The following is a 15,934-nucleotide window of genomic DNA, read 5'->3' on the forward strand; positions in this document are numbered from 1 at the left end:
AGTGGAAGCATAGTAGAAACACAAAGGGTACGGTTTTAGGAGTTTTCTTTGAACTCTCGTTACCAGCCGAACCCTTTCGGTTCGTCAAAACGATAGCCTGTTATCCTCTCTAAATGCTAGAGAAATTTTTATTGCTAATACAATATCCTTTTCCACGTAAAAAAAGAAAAAGGTTAAACAATACCAAACAGAATATCCTCACCTCATCAACTGTTAACAACCTCCCTCCTACGTTTAGAAGTTAAAGTTTTTAAAAATTTTTGTAACAACAGACGAAACACTTTCAACCATTGCACTACTCACAACTTCTAACGCCGTCCTTGTATAACGTATAAAATAAAACTTGAGAGTAAAATCCAAATACCAAATTTATTCATCGACAGACAGAAAAAATCGAGCAAATAATTCACACCAAATTAAGTTGGCGAGCGAAGCGCGTGCACGAATCACGGCAAATACGCTGTGAAGACGCGCAACAGCAACGAACCGCTATACGCCTCTCTCAATAATTTATTCCGGATATTATTCAGCATGATCGGCCATTTGTTGATCGAAAATTTATGCAAGAAGTTTCATCAACCGCCCCGTATAATCTCACCGTATTTATTTTACGCGACAAAATTTCCGGATGCGATCATTTGTTCGATATGAAATAAATAGAATAAATATATACATGTATATATCGCCCACGTATACACACATAGACGCGGGAGGGATATTTTTTACCCGTCGTTTTCTCGACGCGGCGTTAATTTGAAAAATCTCTTTCCCCGGTGCGCCTCGGAGCCGAGAGGATGGAAAGGGAGAACGAGAGAGCAGCAGCCCGACTGATAAGGATTTAGTAATATTTTGTCACTCGGGAGGCCAATAGGATGGGTACAGGTACCAGGGGTGAATTATATATCCTCCCCCATCGCCGGGATTATCCTATCGGAGCAGAACCCTTCGTATATTTAAATCGAAGCCCGGGCAGGAGCCCGAGGCAGAGTTTTCAATCACGCCTCAATCTAGTCAGCTCCACTCACAGAGTCATTCCCCTCAACGTATAGCCAGTCATTCAGTCATTCAGTCAGTCAGGCAGGCAGACGGGCGTTTCCAACCCCCGTATTCCATTCCGCCCCGCACCCTCGTCGTGTCCGAGGAGCCACTCCGTCGATCGGAGCCTCTTAAAACCGTTGTTGAGGTTTAAGCGAGTTTAACTGATCGGAAAACGCGCGTTCCTTACACCGAGATAAGAAGAATCCGGGTCGCCGCGACGCTCCTGGTGTGTGTATACCTATACCCAACGGCACCCTAATTCGAGGGGAAGATTCGGCGGGACGGTGATATATATACACCGGTGAATAGTCGATCCTCCCTCGAGTTTCAGCCTTCCCTCCCCAATTCTTTTTTCCCTTCCTTGTAGCTCCACCCTCCCTCCCTCCCTCTCGCCCCCTGAAACGCGAAGGCGAATATAACTTCTCGCTAACAATCCCCGATCGTTGCAAAGTATCAATTTGTAGAAAATATGTGTTTCAGGAAAGAGAAGAGAGAAGGAGAGATTGCAAAAAAAAAAAAAAGAAAAAAATTGGGAAACGTGCGAGAGGTAATTCCAGTCTCTTTTGACGACGACACGTTATAGATGTCTTGTTTCATTGGATCGGCGAGAAAATTTTCAGCCACCTTTTACTATATGCGTCGCCGAGGGAGGAGAAAGGAACGAAATGGAAGGAGGAAGGCTCTTCGGGTGGACAATATTCAAGACGCCTCTTCCTCACCCTCAGCCACCCGGCGGAGGCGTTATCAACGTTGGGGGCGAAGAAAGGATGTAGCGACACAGATTCAAAAATCGTTTACAGGGGTGTTGGTGAGCGTCTCGTACGTATACCTGTACAGGCCTTGGTATCTGCGGGAAGACGGTTTTAGACTCGAGGTGGCGCGCGCCAAAGCCATTTTATTACAAACTACCCTCTATAAATCTTCCTCTTGCCGGGGCTCGTCCGAGCGCAAAAAGGCGACAGGAAAATGGACATCTTTGACGGGGCTAAGCGCTGACACGACCCCGGACGGTCAGGGGTCGAGGGTGTGGGGAATGATAAAACGAGACACGTCCGTCCGTCGGTCCGTCCCCGCCTAAACCTCTGACCGATCTTCTCACAATGCCCATCTGCGTCCCGTTTTCTTACTCTCCCCGCGGTCCTCGGACCCCGGGACTGGCGCTTCTCTCAACCCCGAATCACGGTTCCCTTTCTCCGCCTTCCTTCAATAACGGGGCGGCCGGGCATCGCCGACTCATCGCAAGGGGCGCGAAGAGAGATGCGTTTGAAAAATCACCTGGAATGAGGCGGGGAGGGAGCGAGGGAGAAATAGGAAGGGAGATAGAGAAAGAAACGAGAAACATATTTTTAATCTGTATCACGTGCCGGGAGTAGTTTCTCAGGTTGGCAGCATCATCCGTCCGATTTATCAGAGCCGTAACTTTGCCCGTCGGTTAATTGGATTTTTCTTATACCTCTAGATATGGGGTGAGATAGGTGGGTAGGTTAGAATAACCTCACGGCCGTGGAGAATCGAAGGGATCAGCTGATTTGGCCGACGAAATAACCTGCGCCCCCCCCCCCCCCCCCAAGAAGAGACAAGAAAAAAAAAAAAAAATAATAAATTGATCAACAAATAAATAAAAGCGAGGAGACGGATTGTTTCACTTTTTAACAAACAGAAAAATAAAAACCTCCAGCAGTAGCCATTCGTCGTACAACGTCTCTTTCTCCGAACAGCGATAATCGCAGCTAATGACTTCATTATTATTACCATTATCACCAAGGTGATTATTATTATCATCATTATGGTATTATCAACGTTATTTTTTTGCTTTCAACCGGAAGAATTAATTCATACCGTTCTCATTTGATCAGACCAATATTTGTCTAATTAAAACGAGTCATTGACGAGAGACGGGAGGGGTGCTAAAAGAGGAAGAATAAGCGACTGGGGAGAGCAGAGCGGCGATAGAGGCTATAGCCTTGGGCCTCAGCCTCCGTTTTTCCCTTTCGCGAGGAGACGAAACCACGACGTTGGTACTTCTCGTCCTTTTCTCTTGTACTCGGAGAGCCTGGAGGCGACATCAAGCAGATTTTTAAGCCCGAGGAGAAGAGAAAAGGGCCCGGCATCTCTCCTACCAGCGGAATAAAGCATTTCGGTAGTAATTTGGGCTGGGTTGAGCTGTTGGAGCCCCTGAGGGGCCAAAAATGAGGCCAGAAAGGACCTGGCGAGAACAGGATGCCGGGACACAAAGACCAGGAGAAGACCGGAGCATGAAGGTCCGTTCATTTTCATCCTAAACATTTCAAGATCATTGTTTTACGCGCGATCTTTAAGCTTGCTTTCAATTTGCAGTCTTTGAAGATATGATGATATCAGTAACAAGCGTACCGAGACTGGCAGATGATTTCGAGCGTCGGATCTCTCGGATTTTCGATCTCGCAAATAAGCTCACAGTCGTAAATTGTACAGTTTTGTAGTTTCGTGAACGAGCAGACAATACGAAGTACTAGAATGATATTGTGGACTGATGGTTTAGCTTTTTGCGACTGTAAAACGGATGTAAATGATTTCCAACACACAGTTTCTACTGACTCCACGGATTACGGTGTCGGTAGTTCTCTTCTCTGGTTCTTCTTCGTACTCTTCGTCTTTACTCCTCGTATGCTCCGTATAGATCTAGAGGAAGCGAAGTCGAATGACGAATAAAAAAGGTTGAAAAACAAGCCTGCCAATTATTACACGATGAAAGTACGGACAGTGAGCAGGAGGAGAAATTTCTCGCCTCTTTCCCTCGCGTCCGAGCGTCTGATCAAGCCTTCTTCCAGGAAACACCAAGATGAGCAAACAAACAGTTTGTTGTCTGGTCAAACAACGTTGAGGCGATGAGGAGGTTCCGACGAGTACGAAATAGAGTGACCCTCTTCATTTCGTTCCCGGAAGGCAAAGGACCTCCGAAGGACACTCAAAGTCAGCACTCGTCTCCTCTCCGACCAAACTGGTTCGAAACTCGTCCTAGTACCACTGACTCGTACCACCCCGCCCGGCCGGCGCGGCGGCATAGCCAACGAAGCCAACAGCCATGTCAATAATTGGACATAATAGAGGCAATTTGCGGAAAATCGATGGTAGGAAATCGGTGCATATTGGGGAACCCGTTTCCTCGACTGGATTGCCAGGTTTTCGACATCCGGCTCAATTAGCTTCGGCATTTCGCTCTTACCTACGGAACTTCCCCCTTATTCTCCCACCTTTCTACCATCCTCCCTTCCTCCCCGCCCGCTTCCCACCCCCCTCTATCCCCATCCACCGCCCCCGAGGTCGTACTTCGACTCGACTTCCTGCGCCGACGGAAGGTCGTCCGCCTTTCAAGAGAGGACGACAAAGGTGTGCGGGGGAGGTATATCCACACTTATATTATAAGAGGGCGGATATATCCGGGAGCAGCTCTTATCTCGAGCTCGACCCGACCATGGGATCCGGTTTGCACAAAGGATTTAATGGAATGCCAAGACAAGATGTAGACAGCCGGTGGGATACAAGGTAGTTGAGCACCTTGGGGTCCTCTTCAATTTCTCTCCTCTCCTCTCCCATTTTTTTTCTCTGCCTCGAGGCGAGCGGATGCTTCAAGCTGATTTAGAAGCCTCTGAGGTCCGAAAGGCCGGACCGTGGAAGGGCTGCTGCTACCCCTCGTCGTTCACGAATCGACGATCGAAAAACCGGGGAAAACGGGTGCTGGCGAAATGGCCGAACCACTCGTGGCCACTCGAAGCCACCGCGAACCTTGGTCAAGACAAATGTCCTGCTGTTGCGTGGGGCCGCGGTCTCACTCACTCTCTCTCTCTCTCTCTCTCTCTCTCTCTCTCTCTCTCTCTCTTTCGCGTTCCTTTTTCCACTACGAACTGGATATCTCGAAGCATCCAGTCACGCGGTGATAAAATTTAATTCCGAGAATCGCATTGCCGGTCAAAGAGTATAAGAAATATTGCAAACGACATGAATTATTATGAAGCCGGGAGAACTGAATACGTGCAATCGGAAATTGTGTATAAGTCACGAAAACCGGTTACGTACTAAAATTTTCTGGATAGGAGAGAACGAGAAAAAGTCAGGTATCGCATTATAACCGCACGCACCGTACTAGTGACAATTTTGAGGATACAGAGATTGTAAAAGTATTTATCACTTTTGAACCATTCGTCGCAGCGAGTTTGGCTCATGCGCAATCGAATATTATTCCGTATGCCAAAAAGAATAAACGAAAGTTTCCCATTGAGTTCCAGACAAGACGGGTTCGGAATGCTTTTCACGTACGGCGAGACAATATATGAGTTTCCTTTTCTCATCCTTTATTGAATAATAAATTGTCAACTATCGATTACGTCAGATATCGAAAAAACTTTGCCATACCGCTAGGCACAATAAATATACGTATGTCTAATCGTGGGAAAATCGATGCTAAACTGAAAATTTGCACGTTTATACCGTACGAGTAATGGCTATAATACATCTGACAGCAGCCTCACACTATCACGTTACGTTTTCGTGACGAAGAGTTGAAGTTGAAATTGAAATATTGAAAATGAGGTATGCATCAGAATTACTCAGCCCCGACTCTCTTTTGATTCATTATGAAAAAGGGATTGTTATCACCGACATCTTGATTCACACCCCTCGCGATTGCGAAGTTTGAATTCATTTTCAAACGCCCAGAAACGAGTCGATTCTCGGATTGCTTATCGAACTGTAACGCGTCGAATCAGGGTTGCTCGGGCATTCTAGAACTCATTTATGCGTTACACGTTCGTTCTTTCAAATGATTAACTCATTCGTTTGATCGTCGTTTCCATTCTGATTGAACTGGATAATTTCTATTCTAGCATTCGCCCCCCCCCCCCCCGCCCCCCCACCCCCTTCGCCGATTGTTTCGAAAAACTCAAACGAAATCGCTTTAATATTTGTTATCCGTTGATTGACAATACTGAACAAAATTCCCTGCGTCATTACAAACAGGTTGCCAGTTTCGAAACCCCTTTAATATCAGTCGATCCAATAATGCCTGAACATGTACATCAAATGAGTAGAATATCGAGTTTGGTAACACGTCACGTGATTGTGATTTCCAGAAACTAGTGAAACAGTAGAGCACCAGGTAGGTAGCTAGCACCCACGTAACATTACGTATCTCGTTACATTATCTGATTAAGCTCATTCCATCATGATGAAAAGGGTCAGCGTCTGTAAATCGAGGATCGGATCAACAGAGCCCCGTGAATGGAGTTTAAAACATCAAAGACAGGCGGTGCCGTAGATCTGGTACTGATTAAAATTCATTAATACGAGCTCATGTGTTTTTAATTTCACTCCATAATTCCCTAACGATGAGTAAATAAAATCGTCCCCATGACACACGTCTGGTGGAGGTTTTTAAAAATCCTTTCGTGCGCGGTAATCGAGCCTTGAACGGTTCATCGTCGGGAAAAACGTTTGTCAGACACGGAGTGAGCACTGGCCTTACGGCCAGAGGAGCCATAGCCCAACGTTTGCGGAGTTAAGATTGATGGGTTTCAAGCGTGACTTTTTATGATCCGTCAAATTCCGACGTGCGACATGTTTCAGGTAGTCCAGAAATAACAGCTGCGTAAAACACGATTATGTTTACCGCCAGGATCGCGTTTCGTTTCGTTTCGTTTCTTTCGCAGACCGATACCAGACGGTCATTCGTGATTAGACCGAAGCTCGCGTCGAGTTTATCGAATGTCTGCATGAATGAAGGAACGTATCGAGCGATCGTCACCAGCGTCATTTGAAGCGTGTCTCTGTCCTTCGTGCGAGTTCCTCGAACCAGGGTTATGGGTTAGTTGAGCTGCTCACTAATGGTCCCAGTGTCGAGTTTATTCTCCTGCTAGGCGGTGGAGACATTGCTAGAGATTATTAGCCAATTGCTAGCGCAGGATTGTGCCGCGTCTAGCACCTGGTGCCGCCTCCGCTTCTCCTCTTGTGTTCACCTCCTCGTTATCCTCCTCCTCCTTCTCCTCATCCTCTCTCTTCACGGCGTCTTATCGCGTGTCACGTGTCTGGCGGAGCCTGACAACGGTGCACCGCGTAATCTCCCCGTTTCTCAAGTGGCAATCCCAACGGATTTATCACCCCCCTTTGGTGTGCATTAATCGGTAATATCTATCGTCTTTCCGTGAGAATGGCGTGTGTCGCTGGTTCATCAACGTTCGCTTCATTTTCCTCGTTATCCTTAACTGATAAGCGTGAGTGGATCAAACCGAGTCCGATCCTCATAACAATTCCAGTGAAATTACACCTCGGTCTCGAAATTGAATTCCTCCTGTCTCAGCTACTCACTGTCGATACGAATGCCCATCATCTAGGAAGCAGCGGTGAACTTTGCGCGTACAGGAAAAACATGATGCAGAATTGGCGCTGATTCTGATCAGCACGATTCTTTTCAAACTGTAAAAACGTCCGTTGAGAAAATCTAGCGTCTAGATTTAAGGCTCACTCGAGTTCGAACAAGAATCCGAAGCTCGGACAGTAAAAGCGGACTAGGAGAACGAACGTGACGTAGGATGTATAACCGAGTCGAAGGAGGAGGAAAAAAAAAAATCTCCACTATCTACTGTAATCGCAAGTACTCGGAAATGGCACGATTTCATACAAAACCCTGACGAGGAGGATGATTTTTAGTACCTAGGTCAGCTATCCGCGATCTTTCTCTGCGTCGCTAACTGAGCGGCCAACGGTTTGCTGTTCTTACGAATTCACCGCACTCGACCAAGTTTACGAGGCTGTTTTCGCGAACATTTGCCGAACGGCTTCCGACTTACGGAGAAGGTTAATACAGCGAGTAAGAAATTAGGCTCGTGCGATGAAAGTACACCCCATTCAACATTTACTTAATTCTGAATTAAAAAGCAAATGAATAATAATTTGGCGTTAATCGAAAAGCTGCAGCCCCTGTCCCGGGGAAGGAGGCAGTTTCAGTTAAGTTTAACCTCAAGTTGAAGTTGGAGTTTGAACTGAACGAAGCTGCCGGGCCAGAGCCGCTAAGCTTTTCCTGCCGGTTCGCTCGCTTGCCCGTTTGCTCCTCCCTATGTATTCTAGGCGAGGGCACGTAAAGAACCAAGTGCCAGGGTGAATAAGGGTGGCGGAAGAAACGAGGGGGACACAACCGAGCGGCAACGGAGGCGGCGGAATAAGGAAGGCGAGAGAGAAACTCCGAGAGTTCTAATGGAGATGGTGCCCGTCGCCTGTTGCTTTTCTAAGATTGAAAACGTGTTGCGGAAAAGTCCCGACTTCGTGAACTTCCGTGAAGAGTCGAATTCAGGAACGACTTGAAACGCTGATAAATCGGCGCGATGCAAAACAAGAGCGTGCAAAAACGTTCTAGATGGTAAAACCGGGTCACCGATTTCTCGGGAGATTCTGCAGTTCCGGACTTCGATTATCAAATTTTTTAAATAATTCAAATATGACGTCCAATTTTCACGTGTAAACCCAATATTGTTCTCCCTGGTTCGCAGAGAGCAAGTTTTTTCTCTTTTCCTCTTCTTCTATTTTGTATTTTGTAATTCTTTGTGTTTATCACCTTCTTGGAATACGGAGGCGGCGGGATGATCCTTTTTCAGTTACGTTACGCGGGGGTGCAAGGTCATGACGTTAAAACTCAGGGAACGGAAATTGGTGGACGAAACGATCGTGGGTGGAAACCCCATACTTACCAACGCGAAGGAAATTAAGGTTTTTTTCAGAAATGTGAAACTTGTACGAGATCTTCGTGAAAACCGGGCAAAAGATTACTAGGTAAAATATCAAGAGTCGAAACGCGGAGAAGTGTGCAGCGTAATATCGTTGAAATAAAAATGTTTTAATCGTGTTTGAATTTGTCGACGGAATAGATTCGAGTAATTTGCACCCCGGCGGTGTGAGATAACAATAAACCGTTCCACCTGAATCGTGACAATTTGCGCCTGATCTGTTTGCCCGTTTGTATAATACACGAATACCAAACGAAATGTGAATAAGAATTTATCCGTGTAACGAGTGCGGAAACAATTAAAAGGTCACGAACGATCGCGGTTTCGATATTAATTAATGACCAATAATGAGTTATTTTCCATTCGGTTTGGCGCACCGAACGACGAACGCCGGAGGCATCCGGCAATTCAGTTTCCATTCGAGCCGTAGTTCAACTCTTTCCATTCCCGCCTATTGATTTCCCACCACGCATCTGGTATAACGTATACGTACATAAATAAACACATACCTGTATAACATTTATAGCTGTAAATTTACACAATTATTTTGTCCGCATCGTTACACCGCCTCAACGTATATACATATATATATATATATACACGTGCCTATAACAAGCCGGAAAAAAGTTTACCAAATATTTGCCCAAGCTTGTAGTCGAACGAATCATTCGGCGACTGGTTAATTAATTTAATTATCCCTGACGTACCCCACGTGATCGTTTGATAACTCGGTTAGCCCCTCAACTGAACGAGACGCCTACGATCACGATTCCCTCGATTTTAGCAACCCTGCATCGGTATACGTACCTATATCGATAATTGCGGGAAAACATAAAATACGATTCTAGTAAAAATCGGCGCGAGAAATTAAAAAATGTATCGAATCTCGAGGCAGAGATACGTTCGCTCTTCTACGTTATTGCATTTTATTCAACCGCGCAACGAACGCGGCCGAGTCCAGCACCGGCGATGGTTCGTTTCGTTCGAACAACCTGCGGATAAGGGATGAAGCAAGCAAGCGTCTGAGGTGGGAATATCCCGCAGGATAGCTCCGAGCCGTCTGGAATCCCGGCGCTAGGACGCAGTGGGAATTATCGAGAAAACGTCAATACGCATTACCCCAACATTGCAAGCTGCAGCCCTCCATCGGCGAACGTTACACCCTCTCTATTTCCGTCGTTATATACGTAGCGTTTATAAAATGTCAGGGGGGTCGGAGATTAAATCTCGTATACGGTGCACCTACTGCCATTTCATTTTTCTCACATCACGAGAAATCAAACATCTTTTGTCGAATTACCAACTTTCGGAGCAAGTCATTCGTGATCTTTACGTTGGTGTGATATTTTTACATTCAACCACTGGCGATCGTATTGTTATTCGTGGTACGTTAGCCGGGATCTGGTTTCAATTGGAATAACATATTCATCTCGTTCAAGCATAATCCTGTAACACCGCCAATAAGTGGTATTTGTTTTTCGTTGAATACACGAAGGGAAAAAAAAAACGCGAGAATCTGCTGAAAATGCAAAAAATATGAGAAATTCATCCGGTGGTTCATCATGTTCGACGAGTACGAGAAAAAAGTTTTTGCCGCATCCGATTGTAATTTTTTTTTCTTCTGTTTCTTGGTTTTTTATTCTTTTTCAATTTTATTTTTCCGAAACATATTTATATGTACAACGTGTACAAAAACTTGGATAAGCGAGTGTTTTATGCACGCTTTTTTTATCCCGTAGCTTTCGGCCATTTTATGCGCCGATTGTTATTAACCCCGATACGCATTATACATATATGTGAAGTATGTGCACATGTGCATATACAACATACCGGCACTTGATGAAAAACGGAGGACGGAACGGATGGACGATAGTCCTCTCAAAACTTGACTACACGCTGGGCGAATCGAATAAAATGATATACTCGTGAACGGGGGGATAAAATATGATGAAGGGAATGAAACGCACGGGGATGAGAGGAAGTAAAACGAGAGAAAAAAAAAAAACGGGTCAGACGAACGAGCGGTGAAAAACCTGCTGAGAGACGGAGGTGGAAGTGAGAGAAAAATATACGAGTGAGAGAGTCACCTGTGACAGTTGTCGATATTCGACGGATTAGTCCGGTGGAATGTAAAATGTTTTCGGTATATATATATGAATACACACACACGCACACGAGCGTAATTCTTCATTCATTTCATTAAAATTGAAACCTGAAAAATGGATCGGCCCGAGGCGAGGTGAGGGGGGCACAAAGATGGTCGGGGTAGATGAATCGAAATTCAAAAGCGGTCGATATTCCGCGGTGTTGATAATTAATTTTGAACAAAAATTTTTCATCTCAATCCTCCACTTTTCGTTTTCACTTTCATTTTTGTCCTCTGTTAATTACAAGTTCGACCGTTGAGTACGTGTAGATGCTAAAAATAATAACGGTATTGAAAAAAAAAGAAATAAATAAAAAAAAAACATATTACGAAACACATAAATTAAGGAGATAATAAAATCACGCAAAGTGAACTTACCTTCGCGGATGTGGATGGAAAGCGGGAAAAAAGGGCGATACGTGGCAATGATATGCGAGAGGCTGGAGCGGTGCAGTTTATAACCCGAGATAGTAAATTCCGCGGCATCGGATGCGGATAAGTTTATAATCGTAGGAAAACACGCGGCAACGTCGGTCCGAAGATCTCGCGTAGACGAGGCTCCTGGATTCGTCCGACAGAGTGCAAAACTATCGTAAACTCTGCCTGAACTCTCCGAACGTCACTACAGGATTCGAAGCGATGCGAAAACTCGGCGAGGTTCGAAGGACATCCGGCTTTACGATTTACGCGTAAAGATAAAACGCCGAGATACGGAGGACGCGAGGAGATATGAAAGTCAACGGCAGCGGTAATGGCCGAACCATTACCAACCATTACGAACCAGCAGCGCAGCAGCGACGGAGAAATTTTATCGAATTTCTTTGTCCGATGGTCAAGAGTCAAATGTTCAAGTTCGATCGATTAGTTTATAATTTTTATTTCACCGTTTAATCTGTGCAAACAAATACAATATACATATGTTATATATATATATATATATATATATATATATATATACGTATAATAATTGTCCATATAAATGTAACAGCCGACGGGTGAATCTGAAAATTGCAGAGGTTGAAATAATCACGAAAAAAAGAAACACTCCTCTCTGGTCTCTGTTTTCCAGTTTCTCGGGAGGATTGAAAGTGCAGACCTAGAAGCAACCTTTCATCCATATCTGGGTTGTGATAAGAGCCTTGGAACGGTATTTTCTGTTTCACGTATCCCTTTTTTTCTTTTTTTTTTTCTTTCCGTAGACTTCTTTTTTCAAAAGTCTTTCACTCGCTTGTCGCGGCATGAGGGAGAGTATAAAATATCCACGGCCTATGCGGAGTCGCGTGTGTGTTATCTGCGTGCAGACATCTAGCTAATCCAATACCGATGACACGTGGAACTCGGGGCGTTGCACACGTACACGTATGTCGTACATGTACGAGTATATTTCACACCGTGATAGCGATACCCGCGACCCGGTCCTCGCACGCGTTTTCATGCTGTCATACATCACATATTACATACATACATATACGTGACAGGGAATTTACGAAACTGTAACCTTACCGTGACAAAACCCACGAAAAGACCAAGAAGAAAGGTGAAAAATATACGAACATCAGAACGGTTGTGTCTTGCGACACGTACCGTCTATATATTGGTGCAAAACTGCATCGCGGCGCAGAGAAAATAGGGTTCGCGAGCGAAAAGTAAATGTCAAAAGAGGCGAAAATTAAAAGGCAAAGGAAAATGCTGTTTATTCCGTTGAAAGTCAGAAACGCAAGACTGTTTTCACGATTCGTTTCTCATTTTTCATTTTTATGAATATTTGATATAGCTTTTGTGTCTCTTCTATCTATGAAGGGCCATCTCACCCTTTGTTACAATACATATTTATCTCGCATATAATACAGGTAGCCCAGTTTTTCTCAGGTATATATATAATACTGTGTTGTTTAAGTGAAATAACGGCAATACTAGCAAAAAAAAAAACCATAAAAACGTCAATGAATGGATGTAAAGTTGGAAAAGGGTGTTACTTGCGACGCAGAGAAAGAGTCGTGACAGAAAGATTTCAAGATTTGCACGAATTATTTCCTCCCTGCAGAGTATTCCGGAGTCCAACCGGGTTAATTAGTCGACCCGCGGACCGTCGACGAAGCGTGGAAATGGCTTGACGTTGATCTTGGTTTTATTAGTTTTACAGGAGTTGGTATAGTCTGGAAGCCGGGATTATTGATGAAGCTTTAGCGGTGGGACCGGGAGGCGACTTCACGTCTGCCCAACGTGCGCCAAGCCGGCGCAGGAAAAGGAGGAGAAGGACGAGGACGAGGACGAGGGCGAGGAGTGTGTAGGCTCGGGGGGCTGTTAACACAGGGCACGCTGGCCGCCGAGGTAGGACTCTGTAACGGGTGACGCACGCGGTCCACGGGTTGTGTGATTAATTGCTCGGCCTTATCTGAGAGCAGATTGGCTCGTAAAAAGGGGATGAACCACGCCGATAAGCCCGCGGGCTAAAAACGTAGCCGTACATGCCGAGTTTCGATCTCAGGTGGAGATTTTTGAAAACGAATTTTTGAACTTTCCCCACCTTTTTTGTTTTTATATTCTCGTCTCTCTCCCCCGGTGTTACTCTCACTTTGCAAATTTCCGGATTGGGATGAATCGCAAAACGCCACCGAAGGAAGGGACGCAAAGTTTCGACCGCTGGCTGACCGCAAAAGGGTAAATCAAAGCGGATCACTGGTTGGTTGGTTTGTTGGTTGGTTGGTTAGTTAGGCTGGAAATTGAACGTCCTTTCGGCCGACGGGCCGACCGACTCGACTGCTGCAGGTAGCCGGGGGAGGATATTAAAAGAAATAACCCCGCGTGTATAAATATTATTTTGATTGATTACGATTCGGTAAGCATCTATCGCGTTTGCGGGAGAAAGGGAGGAAGGGAGGAAGGGAGAAAGGGAAGCGAAGGGAAGGGCCGGTTAATGTTTTCGCGTTTGATTTATCTTTCCGTATGAAAACCGGAAATACGTCGCGTCCATTTGCCCGTCGAGCTTTGGGGGACTCGCGCGAGTCGCGGCATATTTAGATCTCTGCCATTTTTTTTTCCCATGTTTTTTTTCTCTTTCACTTGCGTTCCACCCCCTCACCGCCTCGTTTAATTTACCATTTTTTTTTCTCCGCAGTGGAATCGCCTGTCGTAACACGCGCAAGTGGTACGGAAGGCGAATCTAGAGAGAGAGAGAGATAGAGAAAAAGAGAAAAAGTGGAACCACGGCTGGAGACTTGAATTTAACAGGCTTATATAACCACTTCGTGGAATGAAATCTCGTTCCTGATGGAACAGACGCGTAACCTTTAAGCCAGCTTGTTCCAGGAGCCGCATCCTGGGAAGACACGGCCGCCACTCGTTCGGCTCCTTTATTGGATCTTCAATTATTTCCAGGTCCCCTGATAAGAAAGCACTCGCTCTCTTCCAAAGAAGCTCCCTTGTGTCCTACGGACGAGAATTTAGCGGGCCGCAAAGATTGGGCATATTATACGCAAAAGCCGCGGCGACCTCAAAAACGAGGCGACGGAAAATCTAGGCGCGTATACCGGGGCCGACCGACGAACATCCGGAAGGTTTATGAGCTAATATCCATTCGCTCATGCAGCTATCCGCGTGACCGTTTTATGAAGCAGCTTTTATTTGCCCGTTCACTCGGCCACATGGTGCCTGGCTGATGTCGCATCGTCGATAGTCGAGAGGGAGAGAGGGAGAGAGAGAAAGAAAGAGAGAGGAAAGGGGGAAGAGGAAAAAAGCGGGAGAATCGGGCCAAACTGAGATTACTAGAAAAGTCGATAATTACTGCATGACGACCGGATTTTACATAGCCTTGAAAAATGAAAAACACCGTGATAAAACGCAAGAGAAAATTAACGATGTTCACACTGCAGAGGTGAAAATCGGAGCTCTGAAATTCACGAGTCAATCACTCTATATAACAGAGGCTTATCAGGTGGTTTTATTAATAAGTTGACCGACGCGCGAAATATCTGACCCCGATCCTCAACGATTTAATGGTTTCCGATGAACCTTGATCGAAGCTGATACCGTGCAGCAACAGCAGCAGCAGCACCGAAAGAGCTTATACGTATATATTCTGCTATTTATTCCCGAGCGTACGGGCTTGATTTAGCGATCCTACGGATGGCTAAAAATTCACATCCGATTTTTAATTTAAATTCAATGATCAATCCCACATAATTCGCATTCTCTCCAATCCGTTCTATAAATAAGGCTACGGCAAATTTTCCGCAACGATTTACCGCACGGTAAAAAGGTTTTCAGGATACCCACCCCTACTAGACGCGACACTAGAAGCAAAGTAGGTAGGTACGAGTACGAGACGAGGGATGAGAAGAAGAACTAGGTAGGCGTTGCACCGACCGCGAAACTACAAAAGGAAAATCAAAGACCGTTTCACCGAGTGCTCGCCGTTTCAACAAGCCCCCCCCCCCCCCCCATCGCTAACTTTTCCCCGATATTTCATCACCGCATTGCGGCCTCGCGCCGAGGACGTCTGCAGGCACTGCATAACGCAGCGGCACAACACACGGCAGTAACATTACGAATGGACTTTGAGCTTTCGCTTTTTTGAGTGTCTCGGCGATGCGGGACGTCGTTTATGCGAAGCGGCCGCTGCGCTTTTGTCGCGACGCTTCTCGTGCACTTTTGCGAAGTTCGCTTATCACGGATCGAAGGTAGTCGTTGTGGAGTGAAAAGACGGCTTCTTGTCCACACCGATATACGGCAGACCTCGCAATTTCGACACAAAAAACTTTCGCGGGAAATAGAGAAAACTTGCGAACGTTTTCAGCCCCGAATTTAGCTTCGTCAAAGACACGCTATCTTTTTCATCAACTTTTACGACTCACCCTGTTTCACCCAAGCTTCTCCCACCTTCCGCGAGTGCAGAATCCGTACGCGTTGCAAAGAGATTAGAGAAGAGCGGAAGTTCGTATTGGTGACGGCATACTCTGTACCGATAATTACTTCCGTGAAAGCTATTCTGGAAAGTTTT

The 15,934-nt window shown here is 45.6% G+C and overlaps 1 protein-coding gene across 7 annotated transcripts in view; it reads right to left on the reverse strand.

The window, feature by feature from the left end:
• The window catches only part of LOC124302987 (polypyrimidine tract-binding protein 1), a 350,109-nt gene that overhangs the window by 60,667 nt on the left and 273,508 nt on the right, over positions 1-15,934 (reverse strand). The window lies entirely within an intron of this gene.

The sequence above is a fragment of the Neodiprion virginianus genome, chromosome 4 (assembly GCF_021901495.1).
Source record: "Neodiprion virginianus isolate iyNeoVirg1 chromosome 4, iyNeoVirg1.1, whole genome shotgun sequence".
Classification (NCBI taxonomy): Eukaryota; Metazoa; Arthropoda; class Insecta; order Hymenoptera; family Diprionidae; genus Neodiprion; species Neodiprion virginianus.